General features: G+C 39.6%; 1 pseudogene; it reads right to left on the bottom strand.

Moving 5' to 3' along the window:
- Positions 1-10584: 10584 nt before the first annotated feature.
- The window catches only part of LOC132022390 (casein kinase II subunit alpha-like), a 36244-nt pseudogene continuing 23350 nt past the window's right edge, over positions 10585-23478 (bottom strand).

Below are 23478 nucleotides of genomic sequence, written 5' to 3'. Positions count from 1 at the left end.
ATCTTTTTAATGTACTGTTGGATCCTATTGGCTAGTATTTTGGTGAGAATTTTCGCATCTGTGTTCATCAAGGATATTGGTCTGTAATTCTCTTTTTTAGTGGGATCCTTGTTAGGTGATGCTGGACTCATAAGATGAGTTTGGAAGTTTTCCTTCCATTTCTCTTTTTTCTAACGGTTTCAGGAGAATAGGAATTAATTCTTCTTTAAATGTTAGGTAGAATTCCCCCGGGAAGCCGTCTGGCTCTGGGCTTTTGTTTGTTGGGAGATTTTTGACGACTGTTTTTTTTTTTTTTTTTTTTTTAAGGTTTTTTTTTTTTTTTAGGGGGGGGGGGGGGTGGAGAGAGAGCACAGGCAGACAGAATAGCAGGCAGAGGCAGAGGGAGAAGCAGGCTCCCTGCCAAGCAAGGAGCCCGACGTGGGACTCGATCCCAGGACACTGGGATCATGACCTGAGCCGAAGGCAGCTGCTTAACCAACTGAGCCACCCAGGCGTCCCTGACGACTGTTTTAATCTCCTTACTGGTTATGGGTCTGTTCAGGTTTTGTATTTCTTCCTGGTTCAGTTGTGGTAGTTTATATGTTTCTAGGAATGCATCCATTTCTTCCAGATTGTCAAATTTGTTGGCATAGAGTTGCTCATAGTATGTTCTTATAATTGTTTGTATCTCTTTGGTGTTGATTGTGATCTCTTCTCTTTCATTCATGATTTTATTTATTTGGGTCCTTTCTCTTTTCTTTTTGGTAAGTCTGGCCAGGGGTTTATCAATCTTATTAATTCTTTTGAATAACCACCTCCTAGTTTCATTGATTTGTTCTATTGTTTTTTTAGTTTCTATTTCATTGATTTCTGCTCTGATCTCTATGATTTCTCTTCTCCTGCTGGCTTTCTTTGTTGTTCTTTCTCCATCTCCTTTAGTTGTAGGGTTAGGTTGTATACTTGAGACCTTACTTGTTTCTTGAGAAAGGCTTGTATCGCTATATATTTTCCTCTCAGGACTGGCTTTGTTGTGTCCCACAGATTTTGAACCATTGTGTTTCCATTACCATTTATTTCCATGAATTTTTTCAATTCTTCTTTAATTTCCTTGTTGACCCACTCATTTTTTAGAAGGATGCTGTTTAGTCTCCATGTATTTGGGTTCTTTCCAAATTTCCTCTTGTGATTGAGTTCTAGCTTCAGAGCATTGTGGTCTGAAAATATGCAGGGAATGATCCCATACTTTTGATACCAGTTGCGAACTGATTTATGACCCAGGATATGGTCTATTCTGGAGAATGTTCTATGTGCTTTAGAGAAGAATGTGTACTCTGTTGCCTTGGGATGGAATGTTCTGAATATATCTATGATGTCCACTGGTTCAGTGTGTCGTTCAAGGCCTTTATTTCCTTGTTGATCTTTTTCTTGGATGATCTGTCCATTTCAGTGAGGGGGAGTGTTAAAGTCCCCTACTATTATTGTATTATGTTGATGTGTTTCTTTGATTTTGTTATTACTTGGTTTATATAGTTGGCTGCTCCCGTGTTAGGGGCATAGATATTTAAAATTGTTAGGTCTTCTTATTGGACAGACCCTTTGAGTATGATGTAGTGTCCCTCCTCATCTCTTATTATAGTCCTTGGCTTAAAATCTAAATGATCTAAGGATTGTCACCTCAGCTTTCTTCTAGTGTCCATTAGCATGGTACATTGTTTTCCACCCCCTCACTTTAAATATGGAGGTGTCTTTGGGTCTGAAATGAGTTTCTTGTAGGCAGCATATTGATGGGTTTTGTTTTTTTATCCAATCTGATACTCTGTGTCTTTTGATTGGGGCATTTAGCCTATTAACATTCAGGGTAACTATTGAGAGATATGAATTTAGTGCCATTGTATTGCCTGTAAGGTGACTGTATATTGTCTGTATATACTGTATATGGAGACTGTATAGACTGTATATACTGTATATTGTCTCTTTTCCTTTCTGATCTACTACTTTTAGGTTCTCTCTTTGTTTAGAGGACCCCTTTCAATATTTCCTGTAGAGCTGGTTTCGAGTTTGCAAATTCTTTCAGTTTTTGTTTGTCCTGGAAGATTTTAATCTTTCCTTTTATTTTCAATGATAGCCTAGCTCGATTGAGTATTCTTGGCTGCATGTTTTTCTTGTTTAGTGCTTTGAATATATCATGCCAGTTCTTTCTGGCCTGCCAGGTCTCTGTGGATAAGTCTGCTGCCAATCTAATGTATTTACCCTTGTATATTACAGACTGCTTTTCCTGGGCTGCTTTCAGGATTTTCTCTTTGTCGCTAAGGCTTGTGAATTTTACTATCAGGTGACGGTGTGTAGACCTATTTTTATTAATTTTGTGGGGCATTCTTTGCATCTCCTGGATTTTGATGTTTGTTCCCTTTGCCATATTAGGGAAATTCTCTACAATAATTCACCCCAATATACCTTCTGCTCCCCTCTCTCTTTCTTCTTCTTCTGGAATCCCAATTATTCTAATATTGTGTCATCTTATGGTGTTACTTATCGCTCAAATTCTCTCCTCATGGTCCGGTATCTGTTTGTCTCTCTTTTGCTCATCTTCTTTATTCTCTGTCATTTGATCTTCTATGTCACTAATTCTTTCTTCTGCCTCATTTATCCGAGCATTAAGAGCTTCCATTTTTAATTGCACCTCATTAATAGCTTTTTTTATTTCAATTTGGTTAGATTTTAGTTCCTTTCTTTCTCCAGAAAGGTCTTTTATCTCTCTGGAGAGTTGTTCTCTACTATCTTCTATGCCTTTTTAGAACCTGGCTAGAACCTTGAGAATCATCATTCTGAGCTCTACATCTGTCATATTACCAATGCCCATATTGATTAGGTCCCTAGCCTTCAGTACTGCTTCTTGTTCTTTTTGTGGTGAGTTTTTCCGCTTTGTCATTTTGTCCAGATAAGAATATATAAAGGAGCAAATAAAATGTTAGAAGGGTGGCAAAGACCCCAGGGAAATGTGCTTTAACAAAATCAGAAGAGACCCCAAATCATGGGAGGGAGAAAGGGGATAAACAAGAAGAAAAAAAAAAAGAAAACAAAACAAATAAGGAAAAAATATTTAAAAAAAAGAAAATATATGTATATACAAAAAAATATAGTTAGATACAATGGAGGAGAAAATATGACTATAATAATGAAGGTTCAAAAAGGATTATTATTATTATTATTTGGTAAGGTATTGTTAAGAGAAACTAGTTTAAAAAAAGTTAAAAGATGAAAGGGTAAAAGTTTAAAAAATTTAGAAGAAGAAAAAGAAAAAGAAAAAAAATTAACTGCAAGACTAAAGAATCGAGCTTTTGTTCCCTGAGTGCTTTCTGTAGAGTTCTGGAGGACGGGAAGGATAATGGCAGCTTCCCAGTCTCCAGCTCAGAGGAGCTGAGAGCTTGGGATCCTGCTCCTCAGTGCACCCTCAGAGAAAAGCACCCAATTGCTCCCATCTCCCTGGCCTCTGGTCGCATTTGGAGAAAAGCGCTCGGTCACTTGTTCTTGGAGAAAAGTGCCCAGTCACTCATGCTTGGAGAAAAGTGCTCAATCATTTCCATCTCAGCCTGCGACCGGTTCAAGGTTACCCCGAGCTGAGAGCTCACTCCTTGGCTTTGTTGCTGTAGCTGGCTTCCCTGCTCTAATACCTGTGAGCTCTGCGACACTCAGACACCCCCAGTCCTTCTGTGATCCCATGGGACCTGGGGTTACGCTGACCCCACTGACCCCGAGTGGGCTTCCCCCAGGTTTAACCTCTGGAGCAATGTCCCTCCATGGAGCAGACTTTTAAAAGTCCTGATTTTGTGCTCCATTGCTCCGCCGCTTGCCAGGAGCCAGCCCCTCCCCCCAGGGTCTATCTTCCCATAGCTTCGGTCTCACTTCTCCGCTGGTCCTACCTTTCAGAAAGTAGTAGATTTTCTGTTTCTAGAATTGTTGCTCTTTTCTTCAATTTCCCATTGGATTTGTAGGTGTTCACAATGTTTAGATAAGCTATCTAGCTGATCTCCTGCTACCTGATGTAGCCTCAGCCTGCTACTTCTCTGCTATCTTGACTTTCCCTGAGTTCAGTCTTTAAAAAAAGAAAATCTTCATGTCAATGGAGATTTTGAGGTCTTGGATAAAAACTATTCAGTTACTCAGCAAAAAATCTATACAAATATTATGTGTGTGGGCGTGTGTATGTGTATGTGTGTGTGTAACAAAAATCAAAGATCTTCATGGCATGACTTCTTCCCAGAAAAGATATGTTTTGTTATGCCAACTGCACAACAACCAATAAATCAGCCAGGGGAGGAAGAGCTGCTGACTTTATACTTAAAGGAAAAGGGATCACTTCAAAAAAAGTCAGAGGATACTTAAAAAAACCTTTCAGAGTAATTGTCAATACAGCTGTTTTATATTGGCATCCTGTTTCCTGCCTTCTAATCCCTGCACACACAGGATAGAGCTTAGAAATAGTGTCCCAACACAAAGGATACCAAAGAGGTAATTTACAAGAATGCAGAAGCTCTTACTCTGTGAAAGACAAATACCATATGATCTCACTCATATGTGGAATTTAAGAAAGAAAACAGATGAACATCTGGGGCCAGGAAAAAGGTGGAGAGAGGAAAGCAAACCATAAGAGACTCTTTTTTTTTTTTTAAGATTTTATTTATGTATGTGAGAGAGAATGAGAGAGAGCATGAGGGAGAGAAGGTCAGAGGGAGAAGCTGATTCCTTACTGAGCAGGAAGCCCAATGTGGGACTTGATCCTGACTCCAGGATCATGACTCGAGCCAAAGGAAGTTGCTTAACCAACTGAGCCACCCAGACAACCACAATAAGAGACTCTTAATGATAGAGAACAAACAGGATTGATAGAGGGATGGAATAGCTGGGCGGTGGGTATTAAGGAGGACACTCGTTATGATGAGTACTGGGTGTTCTATGTAAGTGATGAATCACTGAATTCTACTCCAGAAACCAATATTGCAGGGTATGTTAACTGGCTAAAATTTTAATTTTAAAAAAATCTGTTACTCTATAAACCCTTGCCCCTCCCCTTCACCCAGTTGGGTCTTTTTTATTTTTTCATGCTTCTGTAGTGACTTCTTAGGTATCATGGGAAAAAACCTCTCCATATATGTTCTAAAAGGCTCTTGAGTGGCATGTCAGAGTCTTCTATGTTCACCTTCAGTTTCTTGCAAGGTCTGATGTGTTTTAATATGTTCAGATTCCCTTTATACCCTTTCTCCCCCTCTCAAAAGAAAACATTCATTAGCTTAAGTTTCCCATTCAAATTCCAATCCAGTGCACATGTGATTACAAATTACATCTCTTGCAAATATTTTGCTTTTAGCTTCTTCACAAATTCAATATGGAACCCCCACTGTATTCTAGGGCATACACATGTTAAGACCAGTAAATATCCAGCATAAGGGGCAGAAAGGAAGAAAGTCATCATCCACACAGTCCAGATCTTTCCCTATGTTGAGAAACAATTTAAAATATGGCATTATCTTCCTCTAAAGTTTACCATTGTATTTATTCAGGCCATCACCTTGCTCTAGCCAAGAAGAGTTATGTGTACCCATGACACCAGGTGAAAAAGACTTGTAAATCTATAAAGGTAGGGGAATGAAATGAAGACTTCAGACCTTAAGATAAGTTGGAAGAATTTTTCCTAATTCCTATGAGCAGCTCTGTTAATCAAATAATGGCAGAAAATACAGAGCTGATGGTTTTGCTGTGGTACTTGGAAAGCCAGGCTTCACTCAGTAGTACCTGATTGTAAGGGCCTATTTAGCCAGAGTGATTCCATCTGGTTAAACAGTGATTTTGTTGTTTATGCAGTAAAACTTAAACTGATGCTGTCCCTCCCCACCCACCCCCCAGGGAACTTACTTAAAAGCAAGTCCAGGAAACCAGTCCCAGGTAACAAAGCCCAAATACAAGGGCAGGTCAGGCCAGGTGGAGACATCCAATCAGTGGAGCGTGCATACTGTCTCCCTAGCTACCAAGGAGTGTGGGCCTCACCTTTTGGGCGCCAATTCTGACCAAGGTGATAGGCTAGTTCAAATATCTACTAGGGCAAATTGTAATTCAATTGGCCACGCGTGTGTGACCTAGCATGACTATGCAGCTTTCTCTGTGTGTTGCAATCTCATTGGCCACCTGTGTATGGCCAGGCCCAACCACATGGCCTTTGCTCTATAAAAGTTAGTATGTAAGGCAGGGAGGGGTCGCCCTCTCTGTAAAAGGCGGCCCCAACTGGTCAGTTTGTTGGTTGGTTTGATTCTTGATGCTTGGCGCAAAATAAAGCTTTGCTTGACTTTCGCTTTGTACCAGTCTCACTCCTTTGATTATGGACCTAACACTGATAAATTTAGGTGGTTGAATTTCCGTGGAAAGTCCACTGTAAATGCACAAAAGTTGGCAACTTTTCTATCCTCAGTTCCTGGCACTGTTGAGACACAAAGGAAAATGGTGAAGGTTCTTAATCCCTAGAGATATTTTAGTTGGTGTTTTTAAAGGCCCTTGACCCTTCCTGGTACTGTGGGTAGTACCAGGGGTGTATAAAAGTGGGAGCTGTGGAGGGCCTCCACTAAACAGGGCTGCAGGCCCCTCAGATGTGAACACGAGACCCTAACCCAGTGAGACTTTTACATGGGGATTTTACACCTCATCTTGTTAATAAAACCTAATCTGTTTTTGTAACAAAGAATTCTAGCACTGAAATTTCACATATGAAGGACTTTCACACATGAAGGATAAGAGTAGTTTATACAGATGCACAGCAAGGGGAGGCCGGGCTCTAAGCAGAGAGTTTTCAGTTTTTCCACAGTGACAGGGCTACCATCTCAGACTCACTGGAGGTTGTGGTTCTGCTCCTACATGTCAGATGCATTGATAGGACAGAGGGGCAGGTCTTGTCACTGGATGGCTGTGAGGAATGGGGAGGGTAGGAGGAAAAGAACATAGAAAGCTTAAAATGAACCTCTGTGCAGACACAGCTCCCATCAGGTCTTAAAGCATTGCTAACTTGAAACTTACATAGAGAATGTTTCTTTTGTAAAAAGAATTGTTTTGCCCAGTAATAACAGAAGGATGTGTATTTTGTTGCTTTAGGATGGAATGTCCTGAATATATCTGTGAAGTCCATCTGGTCCAGTGTATCATTCAAAGCCCTTATTTCCTTCTTCATCTTCTGCTTAGATGATCTGTCCATTTCGGTGAGGGTGGTGTTAAAGTCCTCTACTATTATTGTACTATTGTCAATGTGTTTCTTTGATTTTGTTATTAGTGGGCTTATATAACTGGCTTCTATAACTGCCCCATGTTAGGGGCATGAAGATTTACAATGGTTAGATCTTCTTGTTGAATGGGCCCTTTAATTGTGATATAGAGTCCTTCCTCATCTCTTAATACAGTCTTTGGTTTAAAATCTAAATTTCCTGATAAAGGATTGCCACCCCAGCTTCCTTTTGTTGTCTATTAGCATGATAAATTGTTTACACCCCTCACTTTATACCTATAAGTGTCTTTGGGTCTAAAATGAGTCTCTTGAAGACAACATATCAATGGGTCTTGCTTTTTTATCCAACCTGATATGCTGTGTCTTTTGATTGGGGCATTTAGCCCATTTACATTCAGAGTAACTATTGAAATATATGAATTTAGTGCCACTGTATTGTCTGTAAGGTGACTGTTACTGTATATTGCCTCTGTTCCTTTCTCATATATGTTACTTTTGGGCTTTTTTTTTTTTTTCATTTATAGAATCTCCCTCAATATCTCTTGTAGGGCTGGCTTAGTGATGATCACAAATTCTTTTAGTTTCTTTCTATTCTAGAAGCTATTTATCTCTCTATTTTGAATGACAGCCTTGCTGGATAAAGTATTCTTGGCTGCATATTTTTTTTATTTAACACCTGACTATATCATACCATTTTTTTCTGGCCTCCCTGATCTCTGTGGATAGGCCTTCTGCTAGTCTAATGTTTCTATTATTAGAGGTTACAGAGTCATACACTAGATTTGGGGTGTATTTTGGTCTGTTAGAAGAAACTCCATCCCAAAATTTTAAAGAAAGAAAAATTATATATATAAATAAGATTAAGTACAATGAAGGGATAGAATATGACCGTGAAAATGAAAATTAAAAAAGATTTTTAAAAAGGAGTTGATAAAATAAGAAGTTTGTTGAAAAAATGAAGAAGAAAATTTTTTAAAAAAGAAAAAATAAAGAAAATTAAAATAGAAAGACTAAAGAATCATGGGATAAAAGCCCTGAATTCTATATGCTGTATTCCCTACCGCTGCAGTTTCACAGTTCTCATTGATCAGTAAACTTCGTCTTGGGTGGATGTTCTTGCTGATCCTCTGGGAGAAGGGCCTGTTGCATTGATTCTCAAATGTCTTTGCCCCAGGAATATTTGCAGTGCCCTTGCCAGGGACCAGGCTACGTAATCTGCTCTAGTTTACTGTCAGTGGCTTTTGTTCCCTGAAGGCTTTCTGCACAGCCTTAGGGGATGAGAATGAAAATGGTAGCCTCCCAATCGCTGGCCCCAGAGCAGAAAGCTTGGAGTCCCATGCCTCAGTGTTCCCTCAGAGATAAACTATTAATTACTACTGGGTTCCTGGTCTCTGACCACACTCCATGCTCACCAGGTGCTACTTCTCCTGGGGGAGGAAAGAGGGTTTCCCTGGTTCTGCCTTACTATTTATAGCAACCTGAGCTGAGAGTCCATTCCTGGACTCACTCTTTGCAGTGGCTTCCCTCTCCAATGCCTGGGAGCTCTGCTGCATTCAGGAACCCCCCATCCTCCTGTGACCCTGAGGTTCCACACTGTCCTAGTGAGGGTTCCACCCCCCATCCACTTAGTCACCTAAGTGATGTCTCTTACCAGGACAGACTTCTAAGAGTTCTGATTTTGTGCTCCACTGTTCTATCACTTGCTAGTAACTGGCTTACAGAGGTTCCTTCCCCTCAAGGTCTATGTTCCTATATATTGCCTTGAATTCACTACTCTGTACCTCCTCCCTTGCAGAAAGTGGTCACTTTTCTATTTGTAGAGTTGCAGCTATTCTTTTCTTTGACTTCTGGTTGAATTTTCAGGTGTTCAGAATGGTTTGATAGCTATCTAGCTGAATTCCTTGGGACCAGACAGAATTAAGGTCTCCTACTCCCCAGCTGTTTTGGACTCCCTGGTAATAATTTTTTAAGTAAATTGTAATTAAAATTGTAACTGAGTTGGATTTAGGGTTAGGTCAATAAGATATGATTCCTACTACTGAAAAGATGTTTTCAGGTCTTGTCTACACTTTGTGTAGATTTTCAGCAGCACAGTGAAATGAAGATGTATTTTCAGTAGATTTGCCAAGACAGAAACCCCCACTGAAGTATCTTTGGAGCACAGTGATATAAGTGGATTGAAGTACACTGGTCTTACAGGTTGGGTCCTCTCTTTCTCCTTCCTTCCCACCTCCCTTGAAGAATCTACATTTTTTGAACTTTGAGGGAAGAGCATGGGATACAAACCTCCCTATATATGGGATGGTGGGGGAGGCAATGGGGGACATGGGAAGAAATCTCCACCCAATCACAGCACAGAGATTGAGGCTGGCTTACCTTTGTTCTTTAGTGAGGAGGAACTGAATTTGGAAGGGAAGAAAAAAATTGTCTGTGAAATATTCTACCTGTAAGTAATTTTTAAGGGGATCCCTGAGTTATGAAAAGTTAGAGTTAAGAAAAATATCGGCCTATGTACTTTTTAAAAATGATTTGGTTCATATATACAATGCAGTATTACTCAGCCATCAGAAAGGATGAAAACCTTCCTTTTATATCGACATGGTTGGAACTGGAGGGTATTATGTTAAGTGAAAAAAGTTAGTCAGAGAAAGACAATTATATGGTTTCACTCATATGTAGAATATAAGAAATAATGCAAAGAATCATAAAAAAGGGGAGGAAAAACTGAATGGAAAGGGGTTAGACACAGAGACAAACCATGAGAAACCCTTGACTCTGGGAAACAAACTGAGCATTGCCGAAGGGGAAGTGGGTGGGGGATGGCTTAATTGGGTGGTGGGCATTAAGGAGGGCATGTGATGTGATGAGCACTGGGTGTTATATGCAACTGATGAATCATTGGCTAATTTAATTTAAATTAAAAAAATATGCTTTCTTAAAAAAATAAAAATACTTCCTCAACATAAAAAAAAGTGATTTGAACTACTATAAATCCACAAGCAATGGCTCAGACAAGGTGCTTCTGGGAGGCCTGAGTGGCTCAATCAGTTAAGCAGCTGCCTTCTGCTCAGGTCATGATCCCAGGGTCCTGGGATTGAGTCCCACATCAGGCTCCTTGCTCAGCAGGGAGCCTGCTTCTCCCTCTGCCTCCGCCTGCCACTCTGCCTGCCTGTGCGCGCTTGCTCGCTCGCTCTCTCTCTCTGACAAATAAATAAATAAAATCTTAGAAAAAAAATGCCATAGTGCTTCTGAACCATTTCACCCCTCTCTACCAGGTCTAAGCTGCATGGAGGACAGAATGGACTCCCCCACCTCTGTTTAGGCATCAGGAGATGAAGGGGTCATTACTGTTGGGTGTGAGTGCAAGGAAGAAGCATCCCAAGGAGATTGACAGCCACTGGTAAGCCTGCCAGAGGTCTAATGGGTGCAGCAAATGGCACTAAAGAAATTCCTGATATCATATTAGCACTACTGACAGATGTACTGCCACCTACCCGCCCTCTTCCCACATGCTAGTCAAGCTCATTCAAGTCTGGTCCTTCACAGCAGGGTGGAAATAGAGGTGCTCAATGGCCTTTCCTTTGGTGAGCCATGACCTGAAGTCAGATTGCCAAACCTTGTCCAGGAAATCCAAGACATCAGGGCCGACGAGGTTCTGGTTTGCATTGTAGAAAACATGTTCCCATCATGTACAGGAATAGCTACCCAAGATATCATTGAAAGGTGGATCTAATTCCATGTTGTATTTGTCAGTATAGTCATACAACATATGTAATCTGACTCTAGAACCTTGGCTATATTCACTGGCTGATTATAATTATGTCCATGGAATAATGGCTACTTTTAGAAGACCATACTTGCCAGCATACAACCCAAGCTCCACATATCCAACCTATGTATAATTGTACGTCTGATAGTCCAAAGTAGTTCAAGACCCTTGAAATATCAGGAAGACACTTGGACATTATATTCTCGACCAGGATGGTAAAACTCACCCAAACCCCAGTCTATTCACTGTAGCTTTCTGTGCTCATGACCAGTCATGACATTATGAACCTTCATATCTGTGTGCATAATTCCCATAGAACGATAATACTCTGGGGCCTTCAGAATCTCACACATGTAAAATCAAGTATCATAGTCTGTTAACTTCTAGTACAATTGCTTGAATACTGTCATTCACATGTTCAAAAACAGAAGTAGGTTTTCGTGACACAGGGTGTTTCACAGTGTCCACCAGTGTAATGATTTGGGGATCACCTCATAAATTCTCCAAAATTTTTATTTCACACTTGATTTTCTTTGTCTTTATTGGATTGAGAAAGTTTTTTAAAGATTTATTTATATATTTATGAGAGACAGAGAGAGAACACAAGCAAGGAGGAGGGGCAGAGGGAGAAACAGACCCTTCACTAGGCAGGTAGCCCAGTGAGCTTGATTAAGGGCTTGATCCTAGGACCCTGGGGTCATGATCTGAGCCAAAGGCAGATGCATTTTTTTAAAGATTTTATTTATTTATTTGTTAGAGAGAATGAGAGAGATAGAAGAAAAGCAGTGGGGGAGGAGCAGAAGGAGAAGCAGACTCCCTACCAGCAAGGACCCCAATGTGGGCCTCAGTTCCAGGACCCTGGGATCATCATCTGAGCTAAAGGCAGACTACTTAACCAAATGAGCCACCCAGGTGCCCTGGATTGAGAATTTTAACAACTTCTTCATTATTTGCAATGTCAGTGTTGGCACAGATCTGACATGTTAGACAGGGTGGCCAACAAAGCTGGACTTGACGTTTGGAGATCTGGTCATCCCCAGGTTCAGAAGCTTCTGCGGGCAAGACCTTGTTTCAGACCTGTTTTCTTCACATTTTGGTGGAAGCAGCAGCAGAGTTTTTGGAAACTTAGTTTTGAATCTCAGTTAAGTCAGTTTTCCTTCTATACCCAAATCACTTTTTTTTTTTTTTTTTTTTTTAGTAGACTTGTTTTACAGAAACTAACTTACATATCCATACCTACCTCATGATTGTTCACCTTCCACACTGACTTCCTCTTCCTGGTTCTTGTCTCAGTGAAAGGTCCCTTTAGTCACTCTGTTGTGCAAATGACACACTTGGGAATTGCCCCCACAGCCAGTCAAGGCCCTTCACCGATAGCTCAAATCAGTCTGTGCCATTTCTACTTATGGTTTTCTATTACCATGAGGTGTAGTGACCAGCCATTTTGGTGTGCCCAAGGCAGAGGGGGTTCCTAGCATGTGGCCTGTTAACCTTAAAATTGGGATGGTCTTGGGAAACTGGTCCCCATTTGCTTGAGATAGAGAGGTTTCTGGAGATGTAGTACTCTCAGAGTGCAGTCTGGAAAAATCTAAAGCAAGCTGGGGCAAGTTGTTCACCCTAGTTTTAAGACTACGTGGTTAACTTTCCTGAACACCCGACCCCTCTTTCCTCTGTTCTCCAAGTTCCATTCTGTGACTGTGTCATCCTTCTTTGCCACCTCAGGGCCTTTATTTATGCTTTTTGTTGTTGTTGTTGTTCTCTTCCTTTTCCTGCAGATTATCTCTTCCTAACCATCAGATTTTTAGCTATATATTATTTCCTTAGAGAAATTCCCCTGATACCTAAGACCAGGGCAGATGTCCTTGTGATAGTCTTTCTTATTATTTGTTCACTTCTTTATGGCACCTATTAGAACAGTAATTATGCTATTCAATGTGTGTCTCTCTGGCTGAGGTATAAACACCTCAAGTGGGGACCACATGCACATGGTATTCTTTAACATGGTCCCCAGTGCTTGGCACAGTGCCTGCCATAAAGTAAGTTTGCATGAGTTATTTATTGAATGAATGTCTCCTTTTTACCATCTTATGGTTATAGTGTCTGTTTCCACAGTCACAATAGTTCCACGGCAAAATGGTCAGATGACCCTATTTTCTATAACATATATTTAATTAAATCATGTTTCAAGTGCCTGGAATAATTGGACCCTCCCTTTGTTTGCACTACAATTCTTTCAGCAAATCAAACTGAATGATTCAATCCTCCTTCCCAAGAATTACATTCTAGGGAAAAACTATGGGCACAGAAATGTCTGTAACCACATGAGCGGCTATCCATTAGGTAACCTATTTTTTTTTTTTTTATCCTGTGTGCATTTTGAAGCAAGACTCTGCATTTCAAGAAGTCTGAAAAATAGACCCACTCCATCACATATCACTAAATTAATATTTTACCAACGATACCATGGATTCATAAAGAAGAGGAATCACACTGCAAAACTCATAGCAGGTACTCAAGGAACTATTAAAGAGATGGCTCTATTCTTCTCCTCTAGGTGTCCCTCTCTCTCTCTCTCTCTCTTTTTTTTTCCCCAAAATTTTATTTATTTATTTGACAGAAAGAGAGAGATCACAAGCAGGCAGAGAGGTAGGCAGAGAGAGAGGGGAAAGCAGACTCTCCACCGAGCAGAAAGCCTGATGCGGGGCTTGATTCCAGGAACCTGAGATCATGACCTGAGCTGAAAGCAGAGGCTAAACCCACTGAGCCATCCAGGCACCCTAGTGTCCCTCTCTTGATGTCATTTTTCCCACTCCTTTCACCCGTCAGTGTGGCCTCTAAAATCGTGTTGCTTCAGGATAATTTGGGGCCTGCCCATAGTCTGTATACCTCTCACAACAAAGCAAAAACCCCAATCTGGGCCTGTAAGTCAGTCTCTTGTGCCTTATGCACAGCCTTGGGATGTCTCATTTCATTTCCTTCCCACACCTCCTTTTTGGGAAACTATATTTTTATACCCATATACCCATAAGCCCACAAGGAGTCTTAAGACAGTAATCATATCATTAGAAAAGGCAATAAGTATCTATCGAGGAAAGGCGGTGGAAGACTTTGGTTATTATTCTAATCAGAATTGAAAAAAAAAACCCAAGGGAAATTGTGCTAGAGTTTTGGTCAGTAAGATGCTAGTAGCAATTTCTCTGCCAAGGGGGCTCTTCCCTCATGAGCAAAGAGTCCTTTACCGCATGCTGCTTGATGGAACCCAGCTGAACCACTGTGAAATCGGCCAGACAGAGAGGTGGTTCTGTGGACGAATGGAGACATTTTATCATCAGTTGTGCCTCAGAGGCTGCAGCTGGAGAAAACTGGCTGAAGGTTCTCAGGGCCCAACTGAGCTAATGGGGCAAAGAAAGGCAGAGGAGCCATCAAACATGCAAGAAGTGCGAAAATATAAACAGAGCACAAGTCAGTTACAGCACCTTTCAGAAAAGCCCTGTGCATGAGAAAACACATTGTCATGAGCCGACTGATATCACAATGCTACAGTTCCTACTCTGGTTATCTTTGTTGCTTTCTCTGTTGACTAAAAACAACCAGTCTTGGAAGAATCCTAAAGCCCAACAACGTCAGGGTTGGCAGGGAACTGGCAAATCATCTTGCTCCTCTCCGTCACTTGTAAAAGAATCAAGTCCAAGTTTAGAGGGGTTTAGACCACTTGCTGAAGGGGGAGTCACTTGGTTCCTTGCAGATAATGAAAACAGTCCTTCTGGTTGCTAGCTAATTGAAATCCAATCTTCAACACTACTCAATAAGGAATTTCCCCTAACATATATGGATTTATAGTCTAGAAAAGCAACACGATCAATGGTGTCCATTTTTAAAAATGAAAATCAGAGCTAAGTGAATTTTAAAATAAAGAGTTGATTAAAAAGAGACAGCAGAAACAGTTGTAGTCATCACTCTCCTGTTAATGGCTTGGAAACTTAAAGTGATTTTTAATCATTTATTTCTTTCCCAAAGGTTTTTATGTCCATCTTTAAATAAACAGCAGGATTTAATCAGTGGAGTTGGATGGGCAATTTCTCTCTTGAGAACTAGCCAGTATTGAAGCTCACTGGATTTCATAGTTTCCAAACACAGCCTGTTTCAGTGGCCCTTGTATTCCTAGATATTCCTCAAGTAATTGTGGATAGCCATATGTTTGATCACAAGTTAGACTACTAAAGTCAAATTTGAAATATGTTGACCTCCCTTTAAAAGTGTAAGGGAACATATTGACCCCAGGAGACGTGACATCACAGAGCTCTCGTCTTTTAGGCAGCTGCTTTGCTGAAACCGTTCCAAATGGGGACAGCCCTATAGAAGCCTGGGGGTACTGAGAAACACAGTAAATTCATTCACATGGGTAGACAGTTTATATTAAGCACCCATTTTAAGAAGCAACACATTCCTTTCTTCAAAGACTTTGAGGGTCTTTAAGAGCGCCAATCCTTACTGTTGTCTCTCTTAACACTCTGCTGGACACAGAGCAAGACATAATACATATGAACTGTCTGATCAGAGATCTACAACTTAGTGTGCTGTAGACTTTTCCTACCTTCTCCTATTCCATCTACATAATAGTCCTGAGGTGAAACAGAAAATGTGTTGTCATCACCATGTTACAAATGAAGATGTAGATGCAGAGAGATTGGGCATCTATGCTGAAGTTCAAGGCTGCATACTTACAGGGGTCCTGATCTCTCCGTATTACCATCACACCACAAGTCAAAAGGGAAGTGGTAGGGGTCTTACTTTGTATTAATTGGGTGAACAATTATCAGGTAAAATGGTTTGGTTATTGGCAGAAGCTGAGAAAAAGAGTCTATACTGCTTCATACTTCCTTCCTCAGAGACAAGAGTCTCTGCAGACTGTAGTCTCACTAGTGATGCTGGATATTCTAGAAGCATCTGTCTTTTTTTTTTTTTAAGATTTTATTTATTTATTTGACAGAGAGAAATCACAAGTAGGCAGAGAGGCAGGCAGAGAGAGAGAGGAGGAAGCAGGCTCCCTGCTGAGCAGAGAGCCTGATGCGGGACTCGATCCCAGGACCCTGAGATCATGACCTGAGCCGAAGGCAGCGGCTTAACCACTGAGCCACCCAGGCGCCCCTAGAAGCATCTGTCTTAACTAGGCTCCAGAACCTGGGCTGTCAGGGTTCTAGGTTCCCTGGTATGATGTCAGGAAATGAAGATGGATATTCCAAACAAACAACTCACACCTCTACGGATTTCTTCAGTTTCAACATCTTATGCCTTCTAATACTTTTCTTCCTTTGCACATGGCCCCAGACACCAGGGTGTCACCTGTTTGTCTCCAGGGCTAGGAGCAAGGTCTTTGGCTTCAAGGTCAGTGCCATTTCAAAATTCTACAATTAGTGTGCTGGAATATAGTTTAGTATAAAGTTTGAACCTAGGCTTGAAGAATGCTCTGTCACTTACTAGCTGTGTGAATAGAGGAAATTACTTCTCTGCCCTAAAGCTTCCATTTTTTTCATACTTAAAATGCCAAATGAAGCTTGTTGAGAGAATTAAGTGAGAAATGTGAAAAACAGTGTGCACATACAGAAAATTTATAAGTGGTAGCCTTGGTAGCTAATAGTGCAATTGCTAATATTGCCTTTCCTGGCTTGTGTTCAGCAGAAGAGGGAGCACCTGCCTAAAATTCCCTGAAATTTTGCTGGACATAAAACTGATGGAGAGTAGGAAATGCACCCTCCTTAACAGAGATGGGCAGAAATCAATTCATCAGCAGTGTTCTCCCTCAGTCCTGCTCTGTGCTGCCACAAAGGTGAAATCAATTACAGATGGAACACACCAGAGAGAGAAAGAGAGATCCTAAAATCCAGTGTGTGTCCTGCACAGCCTCCCCCTCCAAATGAAATCTGCACATTTTCCATGTGTGTGTGCATGGAGGCTGACCTTTTTGGGTAGCATCAACTTGGCTTCCTTACTCATTTCATTTCAAACAAGTGAATGACAGCACCCACATCAGACATTCATTGGGGAAAACTCAGGGAAATGACATCGATGATAGGACCAGTGTGGTGCCTCATTTCCTGTTCATTCTCAAGCAATATACAGAAGTCTAATATGGTTAGATGTTGTTATACAACCTTAGGTTGTGGCGTTTTTAGCTGCATGATTAGGGAAGCACAGATCTCTTCACTGTGATTAGGGACTGCACAATGTGGCATAAACTTTGACTCTAGTGTTTTCCTTTCAGCTAAGTGTGTGAGAAGAGCACCAGTTTTGGGGGTCAAATCTGTGACGTTGTCCAGGATATGTGGCCTGAAACATGGGCTATAGCAGCTTTCCATGGAAGTTAGAAGGAAACCTATTATTTTGCTTGGATAGAAGTCTGCAGGGATCACTCTTGGACAAATTAACTTTACCTCTTGTTAATTTCTGGTTGTGTTTGTAGCAGTGAGAGGCTACAAAGGGGACAGACAGAAAGGAGGGGGCATATTTTCCCATCCCCCTGGGGCATCTTGAGTCTGGCCACGGCTCTCCTTCTTCTACCTGGCATCTCAGCCCTTCCTCTTGACTCTAAGAACCTAGAATGATGTTAATTCTGGTGACTTTCACCACCCTCTTGGGCTTCCCACACTGTTGGGATTAGTCCTGCCATTGAACTTCTTGTATTCACTCATGTGAATGACCATCTATTTCCTGCTACAACATTTCCTGGTACAACATGGAAAAATGTCTAACTTATTTAAGATGTGAACATTGTTTGTTTTAGTCACTTGGATCTATATGAGTCTCTCTATACCATCAAAATTTTTCAATATTTTTAGATGCATCTTTTACTTTAAAGAGAAAAATATAAGAAGGAATTTGAACTTATGTTACAAAGACAAATAACTAAAAATGCTCTCCTTTGTCCTATTTCACTATCTTAAGAGTGATTTAAAAAAAAAATAAGTGTTATTGGAATTCCATAGCTTGCTGTGTAATCAAGGCAAATGTAGAAATAGGAAAGTTCCATTATTAGAGCAAAATCTCTCAAGTGGTTCCATTGCCCAAAATGACTCATTTAGACCTGTTACAGTTCTTTGTTTTTGTACCATACTCTAAGCAAGTACAAATAAAAATAGCCAAGGAGGAAGCTTACGTATAAGCTCTGGTACTAGGGTTTTTCCATGGGAAATTGATTTATTCTTCACAAGTCTATAAATTTAATTTATCCCCATGACTTCCTGTATTGATACAAATGCCATGGATTCAGGGAAGGCTTACGCAGACATGTCTGGAAAACATTTCCCATTTTTCTTTCTCAATTAGATGAGCTAAAATTGCATTACAGACTACTCTGCTCTGAAAGGCCATAAATATATCTAATACCCACCGTCTGGAGAAATATAAAATTGTGCAGGCAGCTGACCTCCTGACCCTGGCTTGTAATTTTTTTCACATCTTCCACTGAAGCCAGTTTTCCTCACAGTCGTTGTTAGCCGAGATCTGAAGAGACTGCATCTGGCTGTCTATTTTTATTTGACATGGCTGAAGAAGGGGTTGATTTCCTTTTGTCCACTCATATATGAATAATAAAGTTTTAACTTGGTTCACCAAGCTTATGGAAACTGGGTTTTAAAGCTGATTTTGGAAAAGTCATTCATTTGGTTATCATTCATTCATTCATTGTCAGGAACTCTCCATGAACATACTAGCTTCTCTTAATATGATTGCAAAGGAAATAAAAGAAGACAAAGTAAAAATGGATAATCCATCTCTAAACATTTGAGAGTGTGCCCAATACTGTGCTTTGTGTTGTGTTGGGAAATGATGCCACAAAAAAGAATTAAAAACTATATCTGCATCTGCGGGGGTGTGGCATCCCATGGGAGAATGAAGCGGTAGAATCAATAAAATGCCACTAATCAAAATTGCGGCTTTATTCTGGTGAATTTGTTATTTAAAATTTTGTTACTTTTCCACTGTCAATTGGAACAATTGCTTGAATTCCTGGTCTTGCTAGTGAGCACCCTGGGTAGAGGGCTGGTTTTACTCAGTATTTTTTTTTTAATATTTTATTTATTTATTTGACAGAGAGAGAGAGATCAGGCAGAGAGGCAGGCAGAGTGAAAGAAGGAAGCAGGCTCTCTGCTGAGTAGAAAGCCCGATGCGGGGCTCAATCCCAGGATGCTAAGACCATGACTTGAGCCGAACACAGAGGCTTAACCCACTGAGCCACCCAGGCGCCTTTACTCAGTATCTTTATGTCTTGGTCATCTTTGGACCATCAGAAGACTCTATCTGTCCTAAAAGAACCTTGTTCTCAGTAAAACTGCTCACAGATTTTGATGAGTACATCAAGTACTCATTGGTGTTTATTGGGGGTACCAGTTTACAAGGGTCTTTGAAAGGAGATAGGAGAACACAACACCCAAGAGCACAGATTCTAGAAGCAAATATCCTGAGTGTGAAAGTTTCTTCTACCATATGGTAATTGTGTGGACTTTGGCAAGTGACTTAACCTTTCTGGGATTCAGTTTCTGTGCATGAAAAGTGTAAATAATAACAGGACCTATGCTAAGCTTGTAAGGCATTTAATATGACCTCAGATAATAGTCACTGAATATCAGCTGTTACTATTGTTACCAAAATTTTCTGAGGCTGTGGGACAGCCTAAACAGGTGTTTGGTAAGCTGACAAAGTGCCTGAAAAATCACATGGTACTGTTAAATTTTTCGTTTTACATACACTGAAATATTTCTAGAAGGTACTTCAAACACTTAGTCTTTTTTTAAAAAAAGATTTTATTTATTTATTTTTGCGAGAGAGAGAAAGAGAGTAAACAAGCAGGGAGAGGGGTAGAGTGAGAAGCAGATTCCCCACTGTGGGACTCGATCCCAGGACCCTGGGATCATGACCTGATCTGAAGGCAGACACTTAACGACTGAGCCACCCAGGTGCCACAAGAACACTTAGTATTATTTAAGGTAAGAATATACTTATCTTTATATAGTGAGGAAGAAAATTATAATATTTCTGCTCAGTGAGTCAGTACAGAAAAAAATCTAGAGAGGAAATCTCTAAAGAAATGTTCATGGGATCTGACATAAAGTGGCTTAGGCAGGGGCTGTAGTCAAGCCCTTTAACATGATCTCCATGAGGGAATGACAAATAAAAATTGAGAAAAATCAATACTGTAACCCCAGTAGTTAGTCCTGAAATACATTATTTTCAATAAATTCTTGTCTGATTAAATATTGATAGTTTTAAGTAGATATTTTCAATGAAATAAAATGTCAATGCTTCCCATTCACTCATCCAAAAAAATGTATTAAGTCTGTGCATGAGACACAGTGGATGCAAAAATGAATAAACTGTTCTCCATGACCTTGCAATGCAGGAAGGAGAGACATCACATGGATATGTAGGTCAGGTTGGTCTCCAAAGTGAGGATTTTTAAAGAATGTGCAATATATTAATGTAAAACTAGAAAATAAAAGTAATTTAAATAAATTATGTAAAACATTCAGAATACACTTGACACTACTTTTTCATTTGGTTCCTATGTCCAGCTGTTGCATATTATGTGATATATCACACAGCCTCTGTACTATTGTATCAATGTTTTGTAGTATGTATGCCTTGTGATATGTATGTGTCAAATAAAGCACTTTTATGCATTATGTTTCCTTTTACCTAAATCAACCTTCACAACATGGATGAGGTTTATGGTAGATTCCTCCAAGAAAGCTGCAGACTGGGGATAGTACCAGAACTCCCAGTAAAGCCACAAAAACAAAAAGGAAGTGGAAGCACCACCCATCCCCCACTCCTAGTAGGACACTTCATCAGCCTCATTATGGATAAAAACTGTAACAATGTAGCAATTTCTGCAAGAATTGGATCAAAAGGAATTTTAAATAACAGAAAAACCTGTTTGATATGTATATTTACATCCAACATTATTATCAAAGACTCTCACCTCAAGTGTGTTTTAGGTCTTGATATTTTGATTAATGATAACTGTGTAGATTTACAATTTATAAGCTCATAATTTTGAGAATGTGTGTTTCCAATTACTTAATGATAGAGGCATGTGATCAAGTTTGGAGACCACTGGATTTACGTGTTACAATTCCAGGGCAGCAGCAAAGGGAGACAGGCTTTATTTTCAACATTCTTTTAATCTGCCTTAATTTTTCAAAAAAAGTATTTTCCCCATTTTTTATGTTTTTATTTTTAATTGAAGAATAGTTGACATATAATGTTAGATCAGTTTCAGATGTAAAATATATGATTTGACAGTTCTATGCATTACCTAGTGCTCACCACGGTGAATATAGATACCATCTGTCACCATACATTATTACAATATTATTGACCATATTCCCTATCCCTATACTGTACTTTTCATTCTTAGGACTTACTAGTTTTATAATTGGAAGTTTGTATTTCTTAATCTTCTTCACCTATTTTGCCCATCCCTCCACCCTCTGAAGAGACCTTTACCCAAAGAACACATACAGATGACCGACAAATGCATGAAAATATGCTCAACATCACTCATCATCAGGGAAATGCAAATCAAAACCACAGTGATCACCTCACACCCATTAGACTGGCTAGTATCAAAAAGACAGGGAACAACAAGCGCTGGAGAGGATGTGGAGAAAAAGAAACTCTTGTTCTCTGTTGGTAGAAATCAAACTGGTGCAGCCCCTATGGAAAGTGATATGAGGTTCCTTAAAACATTAAAAATGGAACTATCATATGCCCCAATAATTCTACTTGGGTATTTATCCCAAGAAATGAAAACACTAATTCTAAAACTTATGTGCACCCCTCTGCTTATTGCAGTATTATTTACAATAGCCAAGATATGGAAACATCTATCAGTAGATGAATGGATAAAAAGAAGATGCATATATCTATATTAATAATATATTAATATTATTTATTACTCAGTCTTTGTATAAGGTACTTTAAAACAACTTTATCCTCTTTACATATCTCATTCCATTTGTGCATTGAGTTTTCTTTGTGCTAAGTGTGGAGGGACTATTCCAAAGCATCCCATCTAGGTTTGAAGATTTTACTTCTTAGAGATGATACATTACTCTTAATGGTGGTATATTGCTCATTGTACTGCTATTGTCAAAAGATTTAAAAGGTCCTGTCCTCGCAAAATAGAAATTTTCAGATTTTCTATTTTAGTTTTTGTATTTAGGCCTTGCCACTAGTGTAGTAATATACTGTAATGTGCTGTTAATGTTAATGTAGACATTCTAAGGAGACCTGGAAAATACACCTTGAAATTTCTGAATAAAAGTATCTCTTTAAGTATAAATGATTTAATTAAATTTTGGTACACTGTTTTTGAGAGCTGTGTTTCCTTTTTTGATCTGGCAATAGCACGGGGACATTCCTGTCCTTTTATTTTGATAGTATTTATAATTCTCAAAGCATCTTATGCACAGCATCTTGCTTGGCCTCATAACTGTGCAGAGGAAGGCACAGGGCTCTGAAGTGAGATTGACCCACTTGCAGTTCTGGTTCTTGCCAGCAGGAGCCGAGTCTCTGAATAGCAACCAACCCCCAGGGTCACTATCCTCATCCCTCAACAGTGATGTCAGTCCTACTCCAACCAGGAAGGCTTCAAGGATAAATTTTTCTCGTATCTATGAATTACCATTCATTAGAAATTATTTAAGGACAGTTATCTCTTCTTTTCCATGCAACCGGGCAGGGTTGGTCTGTATGCAGAGGACCTGTGTGCCTGGACAAAGTAGAAGCTAAGCCACAGGGAGTGTAAAAATGACTTAGGAATAAGAGAAGCCCAAGACATTGAAAATATTTGCATGAGATATTCATTTTAATCTTTCCCTCCTCATTTTGAAGAGAATGTATATTCACTGTATAAAATACAGAAATTACAGAAAATGTAAAAAGGCCAAAGTCACCCAGTACCCAAAAGCTTTCATTAACATTTTAGTGTTTTATTAACATTTTAGTGTTTTAGTGTTTGATCACACTGTACATAAAAATTGTGTTCTGCCATTTTGCTGAATATTATAATATAAAAAGTAGTCAATTTTGAACAGCCTTGATAAATATTAATTTTCCAACTGCATTAATTATCCAATCTATATTTATTATGCAGATAAACCTTTTAAATACTGGTAGAATGTCCTTTTTGTGTCTAAGTTTTCCACCTTATTCTCTTAAAATGTTTTCTCAGAAATGGAATTACTGGGTCACAAGATGTGGACATCAGCCACAGAATTTCAAACGCACTTAATGATAATTTGGAGGTGACCTCTTTGGTTTCAAATACCAGTATTTCAAGGAAGATATGAACCTATAATTTAGTACTTTCACTGGGTTTATCATGTGCACAAATAATTTTAATTTTATTTCTCACTAGGGAAGATTTTTTCTATTCATTTTAAGCAATTAAAAAAATTAAAACAAAATA

Source organism: Mustela nigripes, chromosome 7 (genome assembly GCF_022355385.1).
Source record: "Mustela nigripes isolate SB6536 chromosome 7, MUSNIG.SB6536, whole genome shotgun sequence".
NCBI lineage: Eukaryota > Metazoa > Chordata > Mammalia > Carnivora > Mustelidae > Mustela > Mustela nigripes.
Note: the sequence above shows the minus strand (reverse complement) of the source record. Positions and strands in the feature narration are given on the sequence as shown.